Source organism: Tursiops truncatus, chromosome 11 (assembly GCF_011762595.2).
Source record: "Tursiops truncatus isolate mTurTru1 chromosome 11, mTurTru1.mat.Y, whole genome shotgun sequence".
Classification (NCBI taxonomy): domain Eukaryota; kingdom Metazoa; phylum Chordata; class Mammalia; order Artiodactyla; family Delphinidae; genus Tursiops; species Tursiops truncatus.
The window spans coordinates 13,349,016-13,376,559 of NC_047044.1; the positions used below are offsets into that span (position 1 = coordinate 13,349,016).

General features: G+C 49.3%; 1 protein-coding gene across 1 annotated transcript in view; it reads left to right on the forward strand.

Annotated features, from left to right (window-relative positions):
- Positions 1 to 546: 546 nt before the first annotated feature.
- Positions 547 to 27,544, forward strand: part of LARGE1 (LARGE xylosyl- and glucuronyltransferase 1) — a 588,787-nt gene continuing 561,789 nt past the window's right edge. Inside the window, 1 exon segment of the mRNA XM_033866163.2 lies at positions 547 to 1,545. The gene's annotated coding sequence lies outside the window, so the exon portion shown is untranslated.

A 27,544-nucleotide genomic window follows, 5' to 3' on the forward strand; every position in this document is an offset into this window, starting at 1 on the left:
CCCGAGTAGAAGTGGAGGCGGGGAAACTTCCTACTTCCCACGACGGCTGTTTTGTACAAGGAAGAGTGGACAGTCTGCATAGCCTTGCGAGCCTGCAAGAGTCTCTACGGCAGCAGCTGCGGACCCGTCCCGCTTCCCTTCCCCCTCTTTCCGCGAGGCTCGCCAAGCCCGAGGCGGCCGAGAGCAGCAGGGGTGGGGGGAGAAAGGCGGGGAGCTCCCAGCTTGCACGCTTTCATCCCGACCCGGGCCAAAATCCCGGCTCCGGGTGTTGCTTCTGCCTGCGTGTGAGCGAGCTGAAGAAGTAGAAAGGAGGAGCCTTGCCGGGGGGCGTGGCCTAGGCGGGGGCGGCCTCTCGGTCCGCGCGGCTGAGGCGCCTGCCATTGGCCGGCCGCGCAGTCACGGGGTGGGGGCGGGCGCCGAGGCGGGCGCCGGCCCCGCCCCCGCTCGGAGCTTGGCCCGGGCTCGCGGTCCCCCCCGGCTGCACAGACATGACACAGACACACTGTCACTGCAGCTGCTGAGCGAGCCCGGCGCTTTAGGCACGCGGCGGCGGGGCCAGCCCGAACCCAGGACCCCAGAGCTCGCCCGCCCGCCAGCCCCCCCCCGCCGCCCCCCGCGCGGCGGCCCCCGCCTGCCTGGGCGCGGGAGGCGGGGATCGCTCGCCGGCTCCGGCCAGTGGCGCCCGGCTGCCGGCGGCGGCTGCAGCAGCCGCCCGGCTCCCAGTGCCGGGCGCTCGGGGAAGCCGGTGCGTTTCGGAGGCGGCGGCGGCCGAGGCCGGCGAGCGCTCCCGGCGGCACCGGGGCCGCCCTCCTCGGTTCCCTGCACGCACCGCGCTGTGCTCCGCCTCCGCTCCGGTGACCTTCCCGGGGCGCCTTCCCCGGCCCCGCGCCCCCGGCCCCGCGCCCCAGGCCGGGGCGAGGCCCTCTCCAGCGCTTCCTTACCGAGGAGCCGCGGGCGGGCGGCGCAGGCCCGGGGGGAGGGGTCGCCGAGGCCGGCTGCAGCGCCCCCCCGCCTCCGCGCTCTGTGCTCGGCCGGGCCGGACCGCCGCTCCCCCACCGCCGCGCGGGAGCCCGGGCGCCCGAAGCTGGGGGCGCGGCCGCGGTCGCCTAGCCGGGCTGGGAGCGGGCAGGCCCTGCCCTGAAGGGGCGAAGCGGCGGGGAGCGAGGGAGGTGGAGCCGGCCCCGGCGGCCGTCCGGCGTCTCTCCCAGCGCCCCCTCCCCGGGCTCAGACCGAGGGGAACCCAGGCCCCTGCCCATGCGGGGCGCCCCCGGCTCTGTAGAGTCCCCGGGGCAGGGAGCAGCTTCAGGCAGCAGCGCCGGAGGGAGAGGAAGACGGGACTGTGCTCAGCTCCGGCGGCCCGGACCTTCCCCGTCGCGTTTGGAGGCGGGGGCCGCCCCGAAGTCTGCGCTTGTCACCGCCGCTTGGACTAGGGCAGCGCCTGCTGGGACCCCGACCCGGAACCCTCTGCGCCTCGTAGGTGGCAGCGCCGCGGCGCCACCCACCTGCTCCGCGGTCTCCCTCTGCCTGGTGGCAGTCACGGCCAAGGTAGGAGCCCCGGGGGTGCGAGAGAAACGCCGCGGGGGCGCCCTGGTGAGCGGTGTCGGTCAAGTTCTCCGAACCTGTGGCTGGTACCCCCTGTACTCGGAATGCTGGCGAAGAGGGAGGGAGTGAGGGCACAGCTTCTGCCGCCTGGGCCCGGAGCCCTGGAAAGGCTGGAGGTAGAAGTCGCCGAGTTTCTGATGTTCCCCAGGACCCGTCCCAGGGCCTGCCCTGCTCCTTAGGCTCACGGGCTGCCGAGAGCGAGGAGGAGTTTCCCGTTAACACCAGGAGGCGATGTCGACCTCCCTCCCCCGCAGCTTGCTGGCTGTGAGCACGTGTGCTTTGGGGGAACCTGCTGTGTTTAGAGCTGTCCTTTGGGCAGTCCCCACCTGCCTTTCCTGGCGTGATGCTGTGAAGAACTTTTCTTTGCTCCTTGTCGCAGAGTCGAGGCCGATTTGGGGTGAGAGCCACAGCTTGCGAGTCCGTCTATTGGACAGAGCAGTTGGGTGGCAGCGATAGCAGTAGAGAGGAAACCCAACCAGTGCCAGTCCTACTGGACAAAGCTGCTTGTGATGAGTGGTCACTGGGTAGCGATCCAGACAGTCTTGTGAAAGTCATTGTTTCTGAAGGGTGGAGTGACTGACTCTGAAGTTTGTGCATCCTTAAGTTATTTTGCTCAGTGCCTTATTACTGTCTTTAGAATTTTACTCTTAAGGAACCTCAGTCCTGCAAGCCTACCCTTGCCCGTTTGAAATTTATTAAAACGGTGAGCTTTCCCTGGAACGATCTGATTTTAAATGGGTCACTTAGGAGGGAACAGATTGTCTCTCCTGCACTGAACCATCCCCCCGGGTGACCCTGTTTAATGGGGATGGATTTTTTCGTCCCTGAGCTGATGTACCTCGGTTGAGCAGGTTTTTGCTGAATTCTGAATCTGTGAATTTTGTCACTCAGTCCATTAAAATGATCTCCCAAGGGAGCAAAATAGCAACTTACACTTCGCGTGAATGTCACAGGAAGTTTTACAGGGTCTTATGTAAGTGCCGCAAGAGAGGGCTCAGGCTTCTGCTTCCTTCATGGGCTGGGGGTGGGGATGGGGAAGGGGTGGCAGGTGGACGTTCCCCTTCCCTAAATGCAGGTGCCATCCCTCTCTGGCACTGGTGGAAATCCAAAGTGCTTATTCACTCCCTGCCAGTATGCAGTCACTTCAGGTTAATTTTCCTCCTCGCCTCTCCTGCCTTACCACCTCAGGAGTTAGCTTTGGTAGACTTAAGATAAGGGAAGGTTCTAAATTAGGAAAGGAACACGTGGAGGTTTCTCTTCTCATGTCTCACAAAAGGGTGACATGAATGAATTACTCACGGGCATGGTGGGTCCTCACTGGGGATTAAAAAAAAAAACAACTGGCTTGAAGGTTTCACACATCTCTTAGTGTACCTTTGTTTTTCAGGAGTACACTTTAGTGAAAATTGCTTGAGGGAACACACATTTATCGAGCCTGGCCCTGTTAATTCCAAACTGGGAAGAGAACTACTTGGAACAGAGAGGCAAAATCGTTAAGATTTAGATCTTAGTGGGTTTTCGAGAATGGCTGGGAAAGGAAACCAGTCTCCATAGTGGTATAGAGAGGTTTTTAAAGAAAAGATGGTATCGCTCTGGAGTGGGTGGAAGGTGCCAACAGGTATAGGCCCTCTGGCGTCACTGGATGAAGTGTGCTAGGTTGGGGGTTAACTTTTTGGCGTGAGATAATGCAGATTCCTTTGCCTTTTAAAACATAACTAGAAGGGCCTTGGGAATGAAATGAAAGGTTTTTCCATCTCATCGTAGGTCCCAGGAGTGCTTCCACCTCTTGGGAAGGAGGTGAAGGTTTCCTGTGGTTCTGGGTTCCTGAGCTGTGCTTGAAAGTTGATGCAGGAGTGTCTCCATCCTTCAGCCACCTACAGTGGCAGGACACTAGGGGGGACTAGTTTTCTATTCCACCACTGAAGAACCTGTGTTACAAAAGGCTGTGGTTTGTCTTGAAGGCTCAGGAACCTAACTTTTTGCTACCCAATGCATGCTTGCACTAATGAGGGGATTCCAAACGCTTAAGCGATGGGCCTGCTTACATCTGAAGTGTCATTTGGGCAGCTCAGAACAGGTTAACTGCAGAGTATTATGTGAGACTGAGCAGACTCAGTGATAGTCTCTAAGTAAGTGAGGGCTATAAATTTTGGGGAGACAGAACCTCCTGCAAACTCCATCCTTTGGGTATTAGACCGTGCTAACTCTAAGTTCCCGGGGGTTTGTAATCAAAACTCCCCCCTTTGGTTTTTGGGCTGCACATCTGCCATCTTCATAAAATCATGCTGCCTCCATTCTAGATGGAGTCTAGAACTGACTCCATTAAACTTAAAATTTCTCACTGTTGTCCCCTTAAAAGCACATACCTTGTATGTATACAGATGTAACATTTGGCAGTGTGGTTGCACTTTCATCTCAGATGCTCTCTCTGCACTTTCAACGGTATTAAATCATTAGTGTCTAGGTGTCTTCCAGCAGAAATTGAAGATAATTCTATTTCCGCTGAAGAACAAAGCCGCATGGCCCAGGCTTACCCACTGTGGCCAAGTCTTATCAAAGCTGACTCCAGAGGTGGGCAGACAGGAAATGTTGGAGAAAGAGTCTAAGAAGAGACTACCTAACTCAGAATACTGGCACGAAGAGAGGCAGATGTCAACAAGATTTAGGACTTCCTGGATTCTTTTATATATATATATATATATATATATATTTTTTTTTTTTTTTGCGGTATGCGGGCCTCTCACCGCCGCGGACTCTCCCGTTGCGGAGCACAGGCTTCGGACACGCAGGCTCAGCGGCCATGGCTCATGGGAGCCCAACCGCGCCGCGGCACGTGGGATCCTCCCGTAATGTGGGATCCTCCTGGAACGGGGCACGAACCCGTGCCCCCTGCATCGGCAGGCGGACTCTCAACCGCTGCGCCACCAGGGAAGCCCAAGACTTCCTGGATTCTTAAAGACCCAGTGCAGCATATAGAGTTAGACTCAGCGTTTGGATCTGTGCACCTGCATGCGTTATTACATTTCCTAGAACTCTGGAGTCTGGTAGACTGCATTTGTGATCCTTTACTCATATGTACAGTGCATATTTAGGGAGTTTGAGGAGACCTTTTGTTGTGGCATAGGGAAGTGGTCAGCATAAAGCTTTATTTCAGCTATCGAAGGCTTTGTAGGTTGATTCTCATAGGTGCAGTACAGCTAAGGGGTTAGAGATTGGAACAGGAGAACACTATTAAATTTTCCATTGAGCATCAGCTAGTGAAAACTGGTCATGGGGAATTTATATACTGTGATCTTAAGGCATGAATGAAGTCTTATGAATTTTAAGGAAGCCACATGGCAGAGGTGGAGGAAGAAAGTGACGCAGGATCCTGGCCTTCCTTAGGGTCCATGAATAAGGTGAAGGTGTCTTTGCAGCCAGAGATTCTCAGAGTGGGGAGCACGTGGGGCCAGGGCTGTAAGACCCAGGGGACTGAGAACTCCAGGCACCCTGCCATTGACACCCCTTGGCGATACAGCCACCTCACGGGATCTGCTAGTGTTGATGAGGCTTTGCGGTTCTGCTCCAGAGTATTTGACATTGAGAGGTACTCAGGTCCTCTGTTCCTCCCGGACCACATTGACATTCGGAGAGACTTTTCTCCTTTTAACTTAGCAAGTAACAGCTGAATGTCTATTATGTGACAGATGCCATGCTCTGTGTAGAGGCTGCAGAGGGTCCACAATTAGTTTATAGTCTTTTGGGGGCAGGCAGATGTTGAACCATTGCTGTGAACTGCTCACGTACAGGTTTGTTCAAAGTAAAACCTTGAGTTTGCCAGGATAGTAGAACAGGAGGGAATCCCATGCAGAAAGAACAGCATGGAAACCTTAAAATATGTAGTGTGAATGGAGAACAGTCAGTAGTGTGGCTGGAAGAGGGGCTGTTCTGGAAGAGGAAAGCTTGGTGTTAGCAGGGAAATAATTTAATAGGATTCCTAGTTTCATGCTCTGTGTATTCAAGCCCTGGCAAGAACGGTGGCTGGATAAGGTCCAAGAGTACCAGTTGATTATCCCACATTGTTATTACAAACAGAAAAGGACATTTTCTTTTTTGCCCTTTATCCTTCTACATATAGCATTTTGCCTGTTCTTTAAAAAACTATTAGCAACGCAAATAAAGAAAGGGTCCCTTATCAACCCGAAGTCTGCCCTCTTGTGTATGTGAATTACATCTGGGGCTTTCATTAGGTGATTATGCAGCAGTGGGAGAAATGACAGAGTTACCTGACAAATGATAGAGTGGCAGAGGGACACAAATTTTTCCCTGTGAGAGTGTATTCTATTTTGTCATATTTACTTCTGGGTAAAGTTATGGCTGCAGTTAACATTTGAACAAGGTTCTTGTGTTTGAATCATTTCAGTTCTGGCCTCAACTTTCTTTGCTGTTGGAAAAGGAAGAGTTTTATAGTTTTGAGGATGGGTGTGGGCCTGCCTATGTGTGTGTTTTGTGGAATGAGGAAACTATGAAGTAAGGAAGAGATGCAACGATGTAATGGCCAGAGGATATTAGAGAGAATGGAAAACTGCAGTTGTTAGAGCGATCCCCAGGGTCAAATATATTTAGTTTTTCTGAAACAGGAGCCAGGAGGGCAGTGGAGGTAGAAGAAGCCCCAGTGTGTGTGTGTTTGTTTTGTCTCTGTCATCCTTCCCTGAGTTGAGTTGACTGGTAGGCAGGGTGGTATAAGTAAAATTTGGAGATCTGGGTTCTCATCTTGCATCATCCTCTGCTAATTTGCTGTGTGACCTTAGGATACGTCTTGACCTCTCTGGGCTTCAGGTGCTGTCTCCAAACTTCAGTGCGTTTTTCGTCTTGTAACTAGGAATGTAGAGGCTCAGAGATAGGGCTTGCCTAAGTTAGTGGCAAAGCTCAGACTATTTAGGTTTTCTAGCTTTCCAGCTCTGAAATGGGAAGAGGCCTGACCAGTTCCAAGGTATACTCTACCTTGAAATATCAGACACTACAAGTATGCAGTGCTGAAGAGAAGAACCACAAAGTCTTTTCTGTGTTGGTTGTAGATTCCGTAGACTTGTAGACTGCATTAGAACTTCTCTGATACCTTAAGCCATTCATAAGCAGCTGGGCTTGCTTGCTAACTTCTTCTGTATTATGGGAACCAGTGGGTTTGGGAATGTTACCTACTCTTTGAGAACTGCTTGCGATGATGTGCTTTGTGATAAAAAGCAGTGCTGAAAATTTTAATTGTTTCCAAATTAAGTTAATGAAAGCTGAGTTGAGCCTGTGGGATTCTGCAAAGCCTGGGCTCTAACAGGGAAAGGGGAATCTTCTCATTTTGCCAGGGAGGTTACCTCGTAGGGGGAGCTGGGGGGTCAGTGTGAAGGGAGGGATGTTGGGAAGAAAAACAGATTCAGAAAAGCAATTGTGTAAAAGTACGAGTCAGGAAAATTGCAAACCGACTTAATTTTATGCCACCAAATTTGTGTTGCTAGAGAGAAGCTTCCTCACCATTCTGGCACTGATGCTGTCCTGGGTGGAGAGGGCAGTGCTTATTGGAAAGAGGAGATTTGAAGTTAAGTACAATTATAAATGTAAGGTTTGTGACATTATTATTTCAACCTTGAAGGTAAGCATAGGAATGCCCTGTTTTAGGAGAATTGGGAGAATTTGGTTTTCACTCTTCAACTGTTTATTCCATAATTGAAGCTAAGTGTAAGAATGCCCTATTTTAGGAGAATTTGGCTTATAAATCTTATTTTAAAAGCAAATAATTTAAGAGAAGTAATTGTTTGGGGTACAAAAGGAGTTTTATTTTACAAAAAGGATTCATAGCAAGCATCTTTTTAATAGCTAGTCCCTTAATTGTATTTCAGGTTATTTGATTAACGCAATCATGGTGGATGCTTTTGGGAGCCTTACCTGTTACAGAAAACCAAGGGTTTTTCAAATATAAACTGTTCCATGTTTTAGTAAATAACTCAGCAGGTTCACCTGCCAAGGAGCCTAATATTGAACTGTGTTACAGAAAGAAGGACAGTAGTTATATAAACTTTGTAACCACTGACAGACCACATGGTGTTACTTTGCTCACTTACTTACTGGGGGCAGGTTTCTGGTTTAACCACTGTTCATCCTGGAGATTGCAGTCGTAAGTACCACCTGCATGAGTTCCTCAATCACCCTCACATTCTGCCTCTAAGGATATATCAGGAACAGAAGTGGTTTAAAAAGGAAATCAGGTAAGCGTTTCCAGGATTCTGAGTTTTCCTAGTTTCAGAGACATGGAATTAATTTTGTTCCGCCTAAGTATATGGTAGAGGCGATATGCATGAGATGTTTACAGGAAAAACCCTCGAAATTGTGCTCGCTCACGAAATATCTAGGGCTTTTGGTTTTTTTTGTTCCTTCATCGCTTGTGAAAGTTTCCAAAAAAGAATTGGTTCTAGGAATGAAAGAAAATGTAAGGCGTTTAAGGCTCCAGAGGTAATTTTGGGTAACCTGGAGTGGTAGATAATCACAGACTGGGGCTAGAATGGGAAGTGCAGCCTCACCCATGATTTTAGCCTCTTTCGTCGCATTATGGGGCTGCGCTTTGGACGCGCAGCAAACGCACATGGAGATGGAGCCCTGGCTACTGGGCGAGGCTTGCTCTTTAACAGAGTCCTTTTTTGACATACCCAGGCCAATCGGGAAGAAAGGACTTCTGATCTTTCCAGCTCTCCACGGTAGCATTAGAACTTAGGGGAATTTACAGCAGAACACAGGCATGCGGGGATTTCATTCTTCCTCGTTTTTTTTTTTTTTTTCTTTTTAATTTAAAATCAGTAGCGAATCCTGTGGACTCTTCAGTGTTATTAGAGACTGCCTTGATGCATTAAACACATGTTTGTTATTATTAAGGTTAACATTTTTGTGGCTGACTGGGAACCATCCCCTCCCTGCTTTTGTTTCCAGAACAGTTGCGTAGGTCCTTAATCTGCCAACACTGTTTGTGTACCAGCCTCCTCCACTGATGTCAGCTCTCATCTGGGAAGGGAATGGTATTTTGTGGTTGTCTGGGGAGCTAAGAGAGGCGCAACCCGAGTGATAAGCAGGAAGGGGCTTTTCTTGCTTCCAGGCATGGTGCCTGGTACCTAGTAGGTCTACACTGAATAAACAGTTGTGTCCACACAGAATGATTTGCGTTCCGAGTTGTGTTTCCAGCTCTGGGGTGGGGGTGTTGGGGAGGGAGAGGTGAGTGGATACCAGCAGACTCACAGCCTCGGACTCCTTCAGACCTCTCCCGAAAGCTGTTATTTTAAAAATGTGAAGGACATTTCAGATCAGCGAAATGAATTCTCTTAGGGATTCATTGTTGTGGTGCAGACATTGATGGCTTTGTAAAAAGGCAAGGAAAGTACAATCCTGGAATGCGGCGTGTATTTCCTTTCCTCTGAGTTTGTAGGGATTTTGACTTATCTGGCCTGGGAGGAGTGAACAGGCTCTAATGCTTGTTCGTGTGTGCATGTCAGGGCGCCTTGAAAAGCATCTTAAATACCTTAGGATGGATTGTGGGCTATGATCTTTCCGGCACCGGTGATGAATGTGCAGTGACTTAGATGTGGATCGGGCCAGGGCTCCCACGTTCAGAGGACGAAGTGGGCCCGAGAAAACAGGGGGGACTCGAGTGCTTTTCATCCAATAGGAAGGACTCTCCTCCTCTCTGCCATCTTGGCATCTTCTCCCCCTTCTCTGTTGGTGCGAATCCTTCCCACCTGGGCTTTGAAAGTACTTACGGATGCCTCCTCCATAAGTGGAAGGCAGACCTGTGATGTTGAGACAGCTCGGGGGCTGCAGGAGACCCTTGAGCCCGCTCGACCTTCATTTCACAGCTCTGGAAACTAAGGCTGGGGAGGTCAAATTATCCAGAGGGGAGGCAGATCCAGAGCCCCTGCTTCCTGACCACCTTATGTGGCCCAAGGCTCTGCTCTGCCTTCTCACACCCCCTGCTTTCTGGTTGTCTGTCCTCTGCTCCCTGCCCTTCCATCCAGCATACTCGCCTTCAGTCTTCTCCTCACACACGTTCTTCGTGCTCTGCTTTTGTGCCAGGCGCTCTTCTGTTTGACCATTTTGTGTCATTTCATCTTTATGGTAACCCTACGAGGTGGGTGGTCTTACTCTTCCATTTTCCAGGTATGGAAGCTGAGGCTTGCCCAGGTCACACAGCTGTGGAGCGTGGAGCCAGGACTTGACTCACAGCTGTTCTGCCTCCTGTGTCTGCTGTCTTTGTGCTGACCTGGCCTCTAGTCAGAATCTCTGCTTCCTGCCTACAGGCCCCATACACTCTGTCTCCTTGATGGTATTGGTTAACGTCTACTAAGCCAGCATTCACTCATCCGCCAGCATTCGTGAAACTCCTGCCCTGAGAGGTGTCGGCTTGACATCAGGAACAGGGAGGTGAGGAAATCACCTGCCTGCGTCATCTAGTAGCCTCGTCTTGGTGAGGGAGGTAAATACTAATAAAGACATGGACAGGGCAGTGGGCACTGTGTCTTGGTAGCATTACGCTTGAGGGAGTCAAAGAAGGAGAAAGTATTAGATTGGGTCTTAGTGAATAGGAGCTGGAAGGATAGAGTGACAGGGAGCATCACCTAAAACACCGCAAAGGCCACGCCTGTTCCCTTCTACTTGGCATTGTCAATATCTGTATACTTTCCCTATTCTTTTCCTTATGTGTAAGTGCCTTAAGAAGCACTGGGACTGGGTTGCACCCATCCGGCTACACTTCTAGCACTTAGGAATCCTTCAATAAACATTTATTCAATTAAACTGAAAGCCTTCTGTCCTTGCCCTCAAGCAACATAGTTAGAGAGATTGGGGAAAAAAAAACATGTGTGAGAAGTTAAACAACGATAGAAGATTCAAGTGAACAGTTCAGAGCGACAATAGGAATGATGTGGCAGTGCAGGGAATGGTTGTGGATTATTGGAACCCAAAGTTGATGGGAAATCGGAGGCGGGAGCTTACTTTAGCTGCTTAAAGGCAGTGGAGGTAGGATTTGCCTTGGGTCCTTGGACCCAGGATGATTAAGATTTGAATGGAAGAGTTAAAGGGAGGTAGAGCAGCCAGCTAGGTTGATGAACGCACAAATATGAATTTTGGGGTTATAAAGTAAGTCGGCTTGGGTTTCCATTAGCGAGGAGCTGGAGATGAAGTTGGCAAGGTGGATTGGGGCTGTGGACTTTTGGAAGGCAGGACGACTTTCGATCTGGAGGATGGTGTACGCAAAGCTCTGTTTTAGGAAGATGAACCTAGTGGCAATTTCGGGGCCAGATTGGCGTGGGGAGAGATGGTAGCAGGGAGGTCGCTGAACAGGCTTTTGTACTAGTTCGTATATGAAGTTCTAAAGGCCACTGAGCTAGAACTGGTACAGGCGGATGGACACAGAGGGAAGCTTTAGGATTTCCTCTGATCCCAGTCATTGGGACTGAAGTGCGAGATGGTTTTCATTGCCCACTGGGAAGCGTCACTGGGATAAAGTCTGCTTGTGACAGTAGCAGTAGTTCTTAGAATGGCACTTCCTCCCGTGGCTGGGCTGGGCGCGGGGATGGGGCTGGGCTGAAAATGTCCTCTCCGCAGCCTCTCTTATTGGGGGTTTGTTCAGATGAGCCCAGGGTGATAGAACAACCTTTTTACCTAGTCTAGGATGACACCCAGTAAGGGGTAGAATGTAGAAAATTTTTCTTTTCCTCATGAGTGGTTCCTGAAGCAGCTGCGGAGGGCCGAGAGCGAAATTATTGGAACTCTGACATGTGGGCTCCGGATCCACCTTAAAAGTGAAGCTGGGCCGTGCTTCCCGTGACTGGTGGTGTGTCTCTGCCCGAGGAGGGCCTTGCTGAGAGATTACAGGACACACTTTTCAGAAACGTGGAGTAAGCCATTCTGGATAACAGAATTTTTCAAAGAGGAGAGTCCAATTCCTTACAGGGAGTCTTTATTTGGAATCTTTAAAGAACGAGGGCTTTTCTAGGATGTTCTGTGTATTTACCCTCACTGGCTCTCTCTCAGCCACTGGAAAGCATCCATCTTTCTTATCAGGACACACAAAGCTTGTTGTGAACTGGCCCCTGCCTCTCTCTGCAGCCGCATCTTCTCTTGCCAACCCCACCCACCACCCACCAATCCCCAACTCATTATTTTCCTTCTTCACTGCTTACTTTCCCCCAAATCTGCCAAGCTGTGCACCTACCTCTCCTTCTGGCTGATAAGCTCTTTCCCTCTTTATTTGCTTGGGACGCTTCTGTTTATCCTTCAAAACACAGTTCAGGCGGTCTTTCCTTCAAGCTTCTCCTGATAACTGGGCGCTGAACTGTACCTGTCCTTGGACTGGCTTCTCCTGCTGTGCTTTTCTGCACCGTGTTCCCCGAGCTTCCAGATGGCTGGCTTGCCCGGAGTGTGGGAGCCCTTCAGTAAAGATGGCATCTCATGGCTCTGGGGAATCTTCAGTGTTTTACCGTCTGCCTGGACCATGCTGTCTCTACCCTGTAAGTGGTGGGTGGTGGTGGTGGTGGTGATTTTGGATTGCACTGAACTTGCTATTCAGGTATAATGTAACCTTTTCTAGTTGAACCTTTAGTGTTATGCTGTACTGCAGGGTATTCCTGAATCTAAAGAATGCATGCCCTTTTGCTGATGATCAGGTGGTGGTGGGCCATCGCTGGGGCCCATTGATGCCTTCAAGGAATGTGGTGCAGGTGGTGGAGGAGGAGGGGGGAGGAGAAGGAGGAGGGGGAGGGGGAGGAGGAAGAGGTGGTGGAGGAGGAGGAGGTGGTGGAGGGGGAGGAGGAGGAGGTGGTGGAGGGGGAGGGGGAGGTGGTGGAGGAGGAGGAGGAGGTGCCTTTGCTGCCTTTTCTGCTCTTTCCTTGCTGCGTTTCTCTGCTTTTTCCATTTTCTCAGATCTTCAGTCTCCTCGTTCCTCTCCTCTTAGGCATTTTTTTTTTTACAAATTTATTTTATTTATTTAGCTGTGTTGGGTCTTCGTTGCTGTGTGTGGGCTTTCTCTAGTTGCGGCGAGCGGGGGCTACTCTTCGTTGCGGTGCGCGGGCTTCTCATTGCGGTGGCTTCTCTTGTTGCGGAGCACGGGCTCTAGGCGCGTGGGCTTCAGTAGTTGCGGCTCGTGGGCTCTAGAGCGCAGGCTCAGTAGTTGTGCTGCAGCACAGCCTTAGTTGCTCCGTGGCATGTGGGATCTTCCCGGACCAGGGTTCGAACCCGTGTCCCCTGCATTGGCAGGCGGATTCTTTTTTTTTTTAGATGCTGGGGGTAGGAGTTTATTAATTAATTTATTTATCTTTGGCTGTGTTGGGTCTTCGTTTCTGTGAGAGGGCTTTCTCTAGTTGAGGCAAGCGGAGGCCACTCTTCATCGCGGTGCGCGGGCCTCTCACTATGGCGGCTTCTCGTTGCGGAGCACAGGCTCCAGATGCGCAGGCTCAGTAGTTGTGGCTCACGGGCCTAGTTGCTCCGCGGCATGTGGGATCCTCCCAGACCAGGGCTCGAACCCGTGTCCCCTGCATTAGCAGGCGGATTCTCAACCACTGTGCCACCAGGGAAGCCCGGCAGGCGGATTCTTAACCACTGTGCCACCAGGGAAGCCCGGCAGGCGGATTCTTAACCACCGTGCCACCAGGGAAGCCCGGCAGGCGGATTCTTAACCACCGCGCCACCAGGGAAGCCCGGCAGGCGGATTCTTAACCACTGCGCCACCAAGGAAGCCCTCCTCTTAGGCTTTTTAAACCCTGATGGAGTCATCGTCAGACAATCTAAAACACATCCTTTTTTCAAGTGTTTGATTGAAGGTCTTATCCTCAAGTGTTTTCTGGTCGCAGTTGGTCCCTAGATACTGATGGAGCCTTTGACTGTGGTGTCTGTTTACTAGGCTTAATACCACTCCACATTCCTAGAGAACCCATTGCAGAATCGCAATTATTATTGATTGAGAAATTATCAAACAGTGATGGGGAGTGGCTAGGGAGGACCGGATGCATTTGTGCAGAAGCTCAGCATCAGCGCCCAAAGACTGCTGGATAAGCACGTGTTTATGTTGGATATTTGTTATTGCCTCTGGTATTTGTGAGGTCCATTTGGGTTTTTATGACACTGCCCTTGTAAGCCAGGCATTGGTGCTGCATGAGTAGGTTTGCTTCGTGAATCACGGAGGAGTGATAGATGAACCCTGGGCTTATCAGATGGTTTGTGTGATCCAGGTGCTGTGCCTTATGAGCCTGTGCTTGGCACGGGCACTGGTTACATGGTTCAGGAAGCCCTTCGCTTTTCCTGTGGTGGACTGACCTAATGCACACCGAAGGATGCTTTCTCTGGCTCGTACTTTTTGACATTTTCCTTTTCGTTCTGCTCGGGTCTATCCATAACTCCTGTTGACGCAGCATTTTTGAGCTCATTAAATCTGTTAATGTGTGTGTAATGCTTGGGACAGGAGCTGGTACACAGAAAGCACTCCATACGTATTAGCTGTTGTAACTGATGTTTGTATTTAGAGCCTCTCCACTGTTTTTCTCTCTCCCCCTTCTGGTGGTTGTGCTTGTTGGTAAAGTAAGACAACAGCTCCCGGGGCTGAGGAGGGGGAACACCGACTTTCTCTGTTCAGCCCTGTCCAGAGGTCTCAGAAAGTTCACAGAAGCCCTGAAGGTAAAGGCAAACACTTGCCCGCTGATCACCCAAGGCCATTTTTCAGGAGCTTTTGGCCCACCTTGCTGTCTACTCTCACTGGGATTTGGGCTCCGACTGGTAAGGTGGATGAGAGCTAGTGAAGGGCATAGGAAAGGACTCTTGGCCAGTTGTGACGAGCAGTATTTAAAATAACAGTAACAATAGTAATGGGTGGTCACAAAGGTAGCTCCCATCTATCAGTTGTTTCTTATGTGCTTCTGAGAAGTGCTTGACATGCATGGTGCTTTTTTTTTTTTTTTTTTGCGGTACGCAGGCCTCTCACTGTTGTGGCCTCTCCCGTTGCAGAGCACAGGCTCCGGACGCGCAGGCTCAGTGGCCATGGCTCATGGGCCCAGCCGCTCCGCGGCATGTGGGATCTTCCCGGACCGGGGCACGAACCCGTGTCCCCTGCATCGGCAGGCGGACTCTCAACCACTGCGCCACCAGGGAAGCCCCCTGCATGGTACTTTTTGATCCTACAGCACTCTGAGCTGCAGTTTCATTTTATGGGTGAGGAAACTGAGGTGCACAGAGGTTATTTGCCCACGTGATAAAGCCAGAGACGGGAACTCAGTTCTATCTCCAGAATAACTTCCTCTTCATCTCTGACCCATGATCTACTAGCCCAGGTGTCTCAGCACTGGAATATACATAACCCTGGTGAGACCGAAGCCTTTTGTGGAGTATCGCAAGTGTGGATAGTTTTAAGGGAATCAATTTCCAGATTTTCGACCTCATATATGGACGCTTTCTTGAAACTGATTGGACTGAGACCACCCCTTTTCACAGTCATTTGTCCCTGTTTTATAAAAGGCACGTCTCTTGCCCAACACTAATCTTGCTCGCGTGCGTTGCTCTGAGTATAAAAACCTTAAGGGGCACTGAACAAAGGAACTATGAAATTGGTGTGTGGGAACCTTCTAATCAAGGCACTTTTACAAGGCTGCCCCTTTCCACGTTCTTTTTTACTTGTTTAAACTTGCTGCTAGAAACAGGGCATGTGGCGCCCCTTTCTTATGCTAAGGAATGATATAAAATTTTCAGATCTTAAGAAATAACTTGCTTTTAACTTTTAAAAATGAATGATGGGTATCAGATTGCTAGATTCTGTTTAAAAAATATGATGTGGAAGTCTTTTTTTAAAATGCTCGTGTTTACAATATGTTGGAAATTCTATTCTTAGAAGGTATTCAGTTTATGATGAAAACTTTAGACGTCAGCCTAAAAATAGGCAAGCTTTTCAAATTTCAGAATTAAAAAAAGCTTGAAGCTAATTGTACTATACTTCCCCCTAAGATACTGAAGTTCAGAGTGGAAATTCTGAAGTTGTTTTCTGCCACAGACCCGTCTGCACCAAAATATTATTTTTTCATAGAATTTCAGGGGCATCAGTGTCTCCTAAGGCTCCATCATTGCACTCCTGATAAAGCACCCTTGAAACGGTAGGGAATTGCAGTAAAATGTAAACATAGTTTCAATTTTGATGAAACTTTTATATATGTAATTAGACGTGTGATCTTGTATACCAGAGTGCCTTAGTGGCTCAGCAAGGACTGTTTCAGACATAACTGATAGAAACCCAATTAACACTGACATTAAAGAAAAAGAAATGGACTTTATTTGCTTCAGTAACTGGGAAAAAAAAAAGGGCAGCTTCAGGTAGTGCTGGATCCAGGTCCTCAAATGTCATCCTGAAGTCCTTGCTTTGTCTCTTGGCTCTGCTCTCTTCTGTGCTGGCATCGTTTTCAGGCAGAGTGTCCCTGTCAGGTGGCAGGGATGGTCCTCAGGAGCCCCAGGCTTACATCCTACCCATCTCACCGTGACAGCTGAAGGAGAGAATTTTTTTCCCAGTAGATCTGGTGAAAGTCCTGGTCATGATCTGGTTGGAAGGGCCAAGGTCACGTCCTTGAACCTGGTCAGGGGAGGTGGGGTCCATCCTATTGGAATCGCTTAGGGAGAGGAGAAGGGGGCTTCCTGAAGAGAAGCTGGGCAAACAGAAAATCCCAGCATGTTCTGTAGGAAGAGTAACCTGAAGACCTTGAAGATCGAATGGACTACCGGCGTCTTCTCTAAAAGCCTTTCACTCTCCTGGGTATGCTTCTTCCCTTCCATGCACCACCAGCCAACACGCTTACCTTTATGATACCCATCTGCCCATTGACAAAATGACGTTAGCGATACCGTCTGTTGCCTGCTTTGGTAATTTCAAGACTCTTAAGGCAGTGCCCCAAATCCCTGGCTTAATGTATTTTGTGATTTCTTTTTTTAAAAAAGCCATTAGTTATGCGATTAAGAAAAAGAAATTAAAAATTAGGGAACTCCGCCTGTGTTAGCTTGCTAGGGCTGCCGTAGCAAAGTACTAGGGACTGGGTGGCTTAAACAAGAGAAATTTATTTTCTCACAGTTCAAGAGGCTAGAAGTCCCAGATGAAATTGTTGGCAGCGTTGTTTGTCCTGAGGCCTCTCTCCTTGGTTTGCAGATGGCCATCTTCTCCCTGTGTCTTCACGTGGTCTTTCCTCTGTACGTATCTGTGTCCTAATCTCCTCTTCTTACACTAGTCATGCTGGATTTGGGCCCACCTTCACGACCTCATTCAACCGTAATCATCTCTTAAAAGACCCTTTCTCCAAATACAGTCACATTCCGAGGTCCTGGGGGTGAAGGCTTCAGCACATGAATTTGGCGGGGAGGTGTGGTTCACTCTATAACACATCTGTTATTTTAACTCTGTGAATGGGTTATATTTTGCAAAGTAATATTAATACCCATACCTTGTTTAAAACCCAAGTTAGTAACAGGTTCACCTGTGCAAATGCAAGCTCAGCGGTTTCGGGGATGGTAAGTTCGTTGCAGTTTGCTGTTTGGGTATACTTTTGCCTTCAATAGGAGTAGAGAGAAGACAGTGTACAGGTGAGCCCTGGTGGTTTGAGTTTGTCAAAGATGCCTGGGATCGGAGAGTGGGAATCTGGACCTTTCTGGTCCTTAAGGTCAGTGCTGCCTCTGTTACTGCAGTAACACCTTTCCTGAAATCCCCGAAGGGTGCACTCTGGTTGTGAAATGAGTTTTAGGGCTTTTGGGGGAGTGTGGGGTAGGCGGCTGCCGAAGGCAGGATTCTTCCTGTTTCCACTGGAGCAGTGGTTGATGTGGCTGAGAGCTCTGCCGGGCTCTCCTTGTGCCAGGGCTGATGTGAGTGAGAGAGAATCTCGTCACCCTACCTTTTGTGTCTTAGGGAACAGAGTTTGCAAGCGAGGGGGTTAATGAGTCACTTTGATCCAAGTCCCTAAAGGGCCACTGTTGCATCAGAAATTGCTTTCCATTCACACCCAAGGCTCATCCTTCTTAAGCGCCTCAGATGACAAACCTGTCCGTTTTTCTTCTCTGCTAAGCAGTTGTCACTGTTCTCTTCCCGGCGTTAATTATTGTTTTAATACGGCTTGCGTGTTCATTGTCTGGTCTGTCGATGTTTGTAATGGAATATCACAGCGGAAAGGAAGTGGAGAATAGGTAGCAGATGGTAGTCTTTTCATGTCAAAACCCCCAAAATCTCCCACCTGAATTTTGCTTACCTACAATCCAGAAATTCCAAAACTTAAAGAGTTTGGAAAGCAAACTACAGGACGTGGTTGAAGTGCACATGTGTTACCTGGGAGGACGATGAGCTTTTGAAAAATCCATCCACATGATATCACTCCTTCATAGGCCAGTGTGGGTGGTGGTAACTGATTTGGAGATTGTCTTTACTGAAAGCAAATGCCAGTCTTGGAGAGTATAGGACCCAGGAGCAAGAAGTTCTGACCAAGCAAAATGTTGTTTGCTAGCTCATCTTGGGTAGGGCACTTACCTACTCTGTACTGGCTACGTATGGCGGCTGTAACAGAGCGCCACAAACGGGGGCACTTAAAACAACAAGTGGGATGTTGTACAGTCCTGGAGGCCAGAAGTCTAAAGTCAAGCTGTCTCAGGTGTCAGCAGGGCCACGGTCTCTCTTTTGCCTCTGGGGGAGAATCGTTTCTTGCCTCTTCTAACTTCCGGTGTTTGCTGACAGCCCTTGACGATCCTTGTCTCAGAGATGCGTCACTTCAGTCACGTGGCTGTCTTCTCCCTGTGTGTCTGCACATCGTCTTCCCTCTGTGTGTGTCCCTGTGTCCAAATTTCCCCCTTTTACAAGGACACCAGTCGTATGGGGTTAGGGCTCAGTCCAGTGACCTCATTTTAACTTGAATCCTCTGTAAAGACTATTTCCAAATATGGTCACCTTCTGAGGTCCTGGAGATTAGAACTTCAGCATAGCTTTCTTGGGGAACACAATTCAACTCATTACTCTCCTAGTTTTATTTTTCCTCCTCCAGAAAACAAGGTCCACCTTCAACCTAAGGTTCAAACACAATCATAAGAGAAAGCACCCTAGAAAATATATCCCCTGGGTGATGGCAGAATGCCCCATGGGATGTTACATGTCTCTTATTCCCGCTACATGGTATCTTGGGAGCATTTGGATCTAATACATGACATGTTCTATGCAGTTTTTCTTTCTCTTTTGGCCGTGCTGCGTGGCACGTGGGATCTTAGTTCCCCGACCAGGGATTGAACCCACGCCCCTTGCATTGGAAGCGTGGAGTCTTAACCGCTGGACCGCCAGGGAAGCCCCCCGTGCAGTTTTTCAGTTGGAAGTCCTTTGGGGTGGTGTGACCTGGGCTGTGTGTTCGGTGGAAACTTGGAGCAACTTGCAAGTTGGCAAGATTTGCAGGGGAAGTTCCCCCCAGAGGGTGGAGCTGTGGCCCCTTAGAGTGGCCTGTGGCTGCATTGTCCTGGCTTGCCGGCCACTCTCTGCCGCTCCACAGTACAATTTGGATGTGAATCCTGAGATATCTGTCCCAACTCCTGAATCTTTCATGGAGAGCGTGGGAATGTGTAGTAGTTTTATTGGTTTCTTTTCATGAGTTGTATTTTGATATTCAGAAGGGGTTCACTGGGGCAGAGGCTAAGAATGTTTTCAGAATATGCTTCTCTTTTGCTGGCTCCTAATAACTTGCAGTGGTCAGTAAAAAAAGCGACACAACAAACAGACCCAAAACAGCCCTCAAAACCCTCACGCTGACATTTAAAGGACTTGGCATCTTTAACTGCCTTTTACATACAGCACAGTTATGTGTTGCTGTCAGAGTATATGTACGTGTAGATGTTTTCTTTGAGATGCTCAAAGCTCTGCAGAAGTCTCACTTTGTTGGCTAGCTCTTAGCTCTCTCCCCATCAACTGGTTCAGAGTTTTTAGGGGCTGCAGGTCATGGATGCCACTTGCCTCTGTTTCAGTCCTTTGTTCACTCCTTCAGTGAACATGCAGTTGTCAGTCATCTGCTGTGTGCCAGGCACTGTGCTGGGCTCCGTGGTGGGGAGGAGAGCAAGGGCCCTGCCTGCGTGGAGCTCTCACTCTGGGTGGCCTGGTTCATTGTGACTGGGTTCGCTTGTCTCCCAGATCTCCATCCTGTTTGCAAGGCAGACCTGCCTCCTCTGCCACCTGCCCCTGGCATCCTGGGCTAAAAGCTACCGTATATCTAGCTCCATTTGGTATTTATTGGGTTGTTACACCAAATTTTGCAAAGCCAGAGAGGCATCACTTTGTTAGAAGGAAACCTCTTTATTCCACTCCCGAGAGGCCACTCGGCAGGCTTTGAGGTCCATAAAACCCAGCTCCAAATCTAACACAGGAGAGCTTGTAACCTTTTTTTTTTTTGCCTTTTCTGAACTTGACCCCTTTATGGAGTATTTTGAGAGTTGGGCTGCATCGGGTGGGTTTTATGTCTGGGCCTCTCGGATGGGCCATGAAGTTCTGGGATCAGTTTTGTTATATGGCAGCCTCGCGCAGTGCGGTGCTTGGAAGCCTTACGGCGCAAGAAGTGGTCTTTCCATGGCGGGATTTCAGTGTGGTAATTGACATGGGGATGCCTGAAAGGACTATTGGTGTCTCCATGCCGCACGCGGGAGTCCACAGCCATCTTGCACAAGAGCTGAGGGGGTTTGTTGCCCTGCTCACTTCTGATGGGGAAGAGTGCAGACGGGTCCCCTGTGGACATCTGGCCCAGCACATTCTGTCCTCGGGTTCCCATCCTTCCATCCACTTCCTGGTGGGTAACACTGGGAGAGGATTTGGTTACAGTATTCAGAATGCACTGTCCTGGAAGACAACTTGAGGGTTGAGGGGCAGGAGGGAAGATTTCTACATGGATCGGGGGGAAGATGTCTCGGACAGTTGCATAATGGGTTGGTTTTTATTTTAAGATGAATCTTGTAATGATCTTGTTGAGAGAGAGGTGGAAAGAAAAGTATTGTTATCTGGCTTAAAGCTCCGCCCACTCCCTCTGCACCTTAGAGAAATGCAGAAACCTTCCAGCTCCAGAGAGGCATGTGGACCAACTGGTTTGTTTGGGCAGATGGGACGGTTCAGCCCAGGAGATCAAAGGACCTGCCCCAGGTCACACCAACTTAATGGTAAAACCCAGGCCCCCTGAGTTCCAACCTCTGACTGTCTCCCTCCAGCCCAGGCTGCCTGCCACATGATTCAGTGACTCTTTAAACATGACTAAGGCCGTTATTGGGCATGTGGGCCCCCAAAGAAACAGCACAGCCCTCCTGGTAATGGTCGGGTATCTTTTGGCTTGTTGCAACTGTGACCACATTGATGCTGAAAGGAATGCCAGGCTGGGTCTTGCTTTTTAAGCGGGGTCTCATTGCTACGATTATCAAATGTATCTTTTAAAGGTGAATATAAAACAGCTACCCTCCCAAGCAAGTCATAAAACAAATTATGCCCTTGCCACCCAGAACTACAGAGAAACGGCAGGCTCTTCGTGCCACAGAGAGTAATGGCTGCAGTATTAAAACAATGATGGGAAAACCAGGAACCAAGAGCTGAAAGGCAGGGAAGAAAACAGTCCCGTAATCCCCCAGGGATAATGGGTCTCAGCGACAGGTCTGTGTGATTTATAGTGCTAATGTACTTATTTTTATTTGTCCCCTTCAACACGGAGTTTGTCCCTGAAGAGATTTGATAATGGCTTGTTTGCCGTCACTTAGACTCCAAAATAAAGCGCCACATTTTGGCTGTCTGGAGATCCGGCGGCCTCGTTGGCATTCCCCCTCCGATTTCACCTTCACTGGCTGAGATGGGACGGATGGAGATAAGGCCTTCTTTGCTGCCCTTGTGTTTTCCCATCACACCACCATCGCAACTCCTATCCTAGAGACAGGGTGGCTCCGTGGCTGTCCAGACCCAGCCTGCTTCCCTCTTTCATCTGGTGCTACTTTGGGACAGCAGGAAGGAACCCCTCATTCTGCCCATAATAATAGATCCCTGGGACTTTGTTTTCCCGAACCACCAGCGCGAGTTTAGCTGTTGCAGCTTTTGGGGTAAGCAAAAATAAGAGCGGAGGAGTAGATGTGGGAGGTTTTCCAAAAGAATGTGCTTGATTTAAAGGCTGAAGTGTGTTCGGGTCCTGGTGGCCAGCTGTTTTGCTGGAAGACTCCAGGGAACATATCAAAGGACTGGATGCCTGCCTGCAGAGCTGCCCCACACCTGCAGAGGTGTGGCCAGAGAACTCCACGATGCAAAAGACTGTGGAGATGGCTGGAAAAAGCAGCTCCAAGTCTTTTCTGATCCCAAGTTTCCTCCCTTGAGGACCTCTGCTGGAATGCCGCTGGCAGCTCTGGTTGGCAGGGAAGGGGCTCTGGCATGTTGCATCCACACTCAGCCCTAGGGCGGTGCTTTGAGAGACTCTTGCTTTCCCTGCGAGCTTATCTATCTAATTATAGAAAACTCAGACAATGGAACAGAAAAAGACTCCTTTCAAATGTAGAATGATAGCAAAAGTCAGAAGCAAACTAAGGATCGGTATTGGGGGTGGGCAGTGTCCCTGGTATCCTGTAGGTGGGGCACTGCAAACACTCTTATGTTTGCACATCCTAGTGAGGCAGTGGCATCACTGAAGGGCCCGTGGTGCTGGTAGTGTTACATTGCTCTCAGGTACTTGGGCGCCCTTTACTCTTCCTCTGCTCCTACAAGTCTTAAGAGGCTCTCAAGCCAACCTGACTCAGTATAGGTACACATGGGCCTCAACAGTGTCCGTAGTACCATGTGATCCAGGAATTCTGCTTCTGAGTATATACCCCAAAGAATCGAAAGTAGGGACTTGAATGGGTATTTGAACATCCAGGTTTACACCGGTGTTACTCACAATAGCCAAAGGAAAGCAACCCAGATGTCCATCGATGGATGAACAGAAAAACACAGTGCGGTTATATCCATACAATGCATGTTACTTGGCCTTAAAAACGAGGATTTTCTGACACGTGAGCCATCATGGATGACCCTTGAAGACATCACGCCAAGTGAAATAAGCCTGTCACAAAGGACAGATAATTATGATTCCACTCACATAAGGTACCTAGAGTAGTCAGATTCCTAGAGACAGAAAGTAGAGCAGAGGTGACCGGGGCCTGGGGAGTTAGTGTTTCACGGGTACGGAGTTTCAGTTCGGGAAGATGAAAAGAGTTCTGGAGATGGATGGCGGTCATGGTTGCACAACAGTGTGAATCTACTTAATGACACTAAACTGTACACTTAAAAATGGTACCTTTGGTTATGTGTATTTGACCACAATGAAAAAAAAGTGGTACCCTGTGACCTCCGTGTCCTGACGTTCGTGCCCTTGTGTAATCCCGTCCACTTGGGTGTGAGTGGGCAGGACTTGTGACTCGCCTCACCAGCGGAATATAGCAAAGGTGATGGGATGTGACTCCTGTAATTGCATTTGCTGGCTGACTTGCTGTAGGGGCTCTCCTTGCTGGCTTGATGCTGTTGGCGAAACCCACATGGCAAGGGACTGTGGGTGGCTTCGAGGAGCTGAGGGTGACCCCCAGCCACCAGCAAGAAGGTAAGACCCTCAGTCCTGCAGATACAAGGAAGTAAATTCTGCCAGCACCCAAGCTTGCAGGTAGATTCTCCCCGAGAACCTCCACCTGGGGATGCCTTGACAGGAGCCTTGTTTTTTTTTTTTTTTAAATAAATTTATTTATTTATATATTTTTGGCTGCGTTGGGTCTTTGTTGCTGCGCGCGGGCTTTCTTTAGTTGTGGTGCACGGGCTTCTCATAGCGGTGGCTTCTCTTGTTGGCGGAGCACGGGCTCTAGGCATGCGGGCTTCAGTAGTTATGGCTCGTGGGCTCTAGAGCGCAGGCTCAGTAGTTGTGGTGCACGGGCTTAGTTGCTCCACGGCATGTGGGATCTTCCTGAACCAGGGCTTGAACCCGTGTCCCTTGCCTTGGCAGGTGGATTGTTGACCACTGCACTACCAGGGAAGTCCCTTGATTGGAGCCTTGTGAGTCTCTGTTTTGCTGAAGACTCAGCTAAGCCATGGCCAGACTGTGAGCCACAGAAACTATGAGATAAAGTACTGTTTCAGGCCACCAACTTTGTGGTAATTTGTTACACAGCAATAGCTAACTAATACTGAGCCTCACCAGAGACTTCTCTGAATTTATTCCATCCTCACTTTCCACCCCAGACACCTCAGGCCTCTATCACCCCTTCTTGTCCACTGGGAGTGTGCAGATAGCCTGTTTTTCTCTTTCCTGTTAATGTTCAAATACATTCATTGTTAAGGTCACTTCATCCCTCTGGTTCCTTCCTGTTCTCTTATGATTTCTGGCCTGAGGGGTGTGTCTCATTCCCTGTTGGCAGGAAGAACAGTGGTTTTTTACTTTTTATTTATTTATTTATTGAAGTATGGGTGATTTACAATGTTGTGTTAACTTTCAGGTGTACAGCACAGCGATTCATATATATATATATGTATATGTATATTCTTTTTCAGATTCTTTTCCATTGTAGGTTATTACAGGATATTGAGGACAGCGGTTTTTAGTGCAGTGACTGAGTCCTGAGACCCAGGGTTCCAACTCCACCCACCTGTGTGCAGTTGAGCTTTCCTCTCCATCCCCCACTTGCTCATGCGTTGGCCTAAACCCATATCTTGCCTCTTGGTCACAATGCTCACTACACAAAATATAGGTAATCACATTTTTCTGGGATGGCTCTGATTTCTAATGTTCTGCCTCACTTGTTGTCCCCATAAACTGTGAAGCTGTCCCAGATATTCTGTTTTGGTATATAAACTCTGATTGGACTGGCTCCCTTATAATAAATTAATAAAAGCCCCTGCCATTTTGGGGGCACCTGCTGTATGTCAGACACTTGATTAGCAGTTGTCACTGTGTCTTTGCATCAGCCCCAGTGAGGTGGATGTCACGTTGCCTGATTTACAGAGGAACACACCGAGATGCAGTAGGGTTCATTTTCTTGTCCGAGGTCACATGGAGCTTGTGTGTGTCCAAACCAGAATTAGAACTCCAAACGTGCCCTCTAACTTACCTGCCTTGGAAGAGTACAGGGGTATTTCTCCCAGATCCCGTGTCCCAGTTTTGCTTGGAAAATAGAGTTGCTACACACAGGCCACCTGGAGGGTCCTGAGGATTCCTTCCTGCTGGACCACAGTGGGACAGTGTGAGGTTGGGGGCATAGCTGAAAGCTTAAATTGAAATAGTGAGGGAGGGACTTCCCTGGTGGCGCAGTGGTTAAGAATCCACCTGCCAGTGCAGGGGATGCGGGTTTGATCCATGGTCTGGGAAGATCCCACATGCTGTGGAGCAACTAAGCCCGTGTGCCACGACTACTGAGCCTGTGCTCTAGAGCCCGCGAGCCACAACTACTGAGCCGGCGCGCCTAGAGCCCGTGCTTCGCAACAAGAGAAGCCACCGCAATGAGAAGCCCGCGCACCGCAACGAAGAGTAGCCCCCGCTCGCCACAACTAGAGAAAGCCTGCGTGCAGCAAAGAAGACCCAACGCAGCCAAAAAATAAATAAATAAATAAGTAAATAAGAAAAAAAGATAGTGAGGGAGACCAGGTGGACAGGGGTGGAGGTCCAGCCGGGGGCCGCTGCCCTGGTTAGGGGGAGAGGGAGTGGTTCTCAGCCTCAGTTGTATGTTAGAATCATCTGGGAAGCTTTAATGTCTACTGATGCCTGGGCTCCACTCCCAGAAATATTGATTCAGCCGGTTTGGGGTGCAGCTTGGGCAGTGGGATCAAAAACTCCCCAGGAGATTAGCATAATCCCCCAATATTCAGAATCCTGGAAGGAGGGCCTTTGTATGACAGGCGGTGGGGCAGCGGGTGGAGAAGATAGAGGCGAAGGATGGAGGCCTGGTCTGGACACTCCCACAGCTCTCCCTCCCCATTTAGAGGCAGACCCTGTGTGCTTCTGGCCTTAGACTAGTAGAGTCCAGGTCCACAGGGCTGGCTTCTAGGACCCCAGTTTGGGGACCCGGTAAGGCAGGCCTGTGGATTGGATAGATCCCTGCATCTTCAGTGCCATCAACTCACACCTCAACACGCAGTGAAAGGGACAGAGGGGTTGGGACACACACCCAGAAGGCCTTAGTAAGTCAGCAGTTTGCGTCTGCACGGGCAGCCTGTTGCCATTGCTTAGAGTTAGTGGTTAAATCTGGGGTTGGTGGTTTTCCCATGTCACTCAAGTACCTCTTGATCGCAAATGCCTTGTGGGTAGGGACCCCATTTTTGTGTCTGCTAGAGGGAATGACATGATAATTTATCTGTCCTGGGTGCTTTGAACAACTTCATTTGGTGATTGATTTAAAAAGCCTTTCAAAGTTAAAGCACAAAGAACCTAAGGTCACTGAGGGAGATAAAAAACTTGGTGGTTTTCCTCCTATTTAAGTGTGTAGCTCTGTGTTAACTCCACTCACTGGCTTCCTCACTCTGCTTTGATTTTTCCTGTGGCATCACCGTTTGTTAATATGCTGTGCAATTTTCTTGAATATGAGCTGATGACCTCAGAGGTTTCTGCACACTGAAGACTCTCAGTAAATATTTGTTGAGTGAATGAGCAAATGGTGGCTTGTAGCTGGGGTCAGTGGGATCCAGAGGGAGACATAGACTCATCTAAGACTCCTTCCTTGGCTTGAGCTCCAGGAGGGAACTGCGGGCTTTTCTGGGGCGGGGGCACTAGAGAGCCGAGGGTTAGTTTTATTTTGCCTTGCCTCTTGGAGCAGGTGTCTTCTTTCTCAATTAAGATTTTTTTTCTAGCAGTTACCTTGTAATGGAAAACGACACTTATGCAGGCTTATGTTCTTTTATGTCTCCTAAACCGAGCCCTTTCCCCTGCTGTGGCTTCAATAATGCATCATTTCATAAGTTCACGGACTTTAATGTGCTTCTGCTGAACCTCTAGTCTCAGCTAGGTAGTTAAATGGAAATTAACCACTGTGGGTTTGATTCAAAGTCACCTTTTCACCTTCTCTCTCTTCATCCCCTCCCTCGCCCCACATATGCAAAACAGTGTCACGTTTTTCTTCTTTTACTGAGAGGGTGTGACGTGTGTGCGCATGTGGGCTCCCAAGTGTGAATAGATATATCGATTCCCTTCGTAATCAGAGAGCCATAAAATAATAACAATGTGTACCTACAAGTTTTTGAAATTCCACCTCTCCAGCTAAAGTACAGTGGAGTCTAGGGACCCACCACAAACTAAAATTTAGGGAGAGTGGTACAGATGTACCAGATTTAGGACTTCCAGTGGCTGCTGGTAAATTGCCATGTCTTGACAAGGCTCTGAAATTTACTCAGTATTCATTCATTTATTTATTCACTCATTCAGTGCCTGAAAATTATTTTATATGTACGAGGCACCTGGGTGGTGGATGTGATTCGCTGTGTATTAATGACCCCAATTCTTCACACCTTTCTGAATTCCTAGCCGAAGATCATAGTATATTTCTGCAACTTTTGACTTTGGGCTTAATTGTGTGGCTTACTTTGACCTGAAGGATAAAGCAGAGGTGGTGGTGTGCTAGCTCTGAGCCTAGGCCTTAGAAGACCTGGAGTGTTTCTTCTTTTTTTTTCCCTGCCTCTTTGCCTTTGCTGCAAGAACAGCCTACCCTGGTAGTCCAAGGAGAAGCAGAATGGGAGACACTTGGAACAGAGCTGCTCAGCCAACCCGAGAGTCTTCAGTGAGAAACCAAGCCCACCCTCGATCAGCCAAGTCCCAGCTGACCTGTGGATGCATTAGTGAAAATGAGTGATCGTTGCCTTAAGACACTGCTTTCAGGGATGGCGTGTTAGGCGGCGTGATTATGCAGCAGGTGGCTGATATAGTGGGATGTGATATGACTCCTG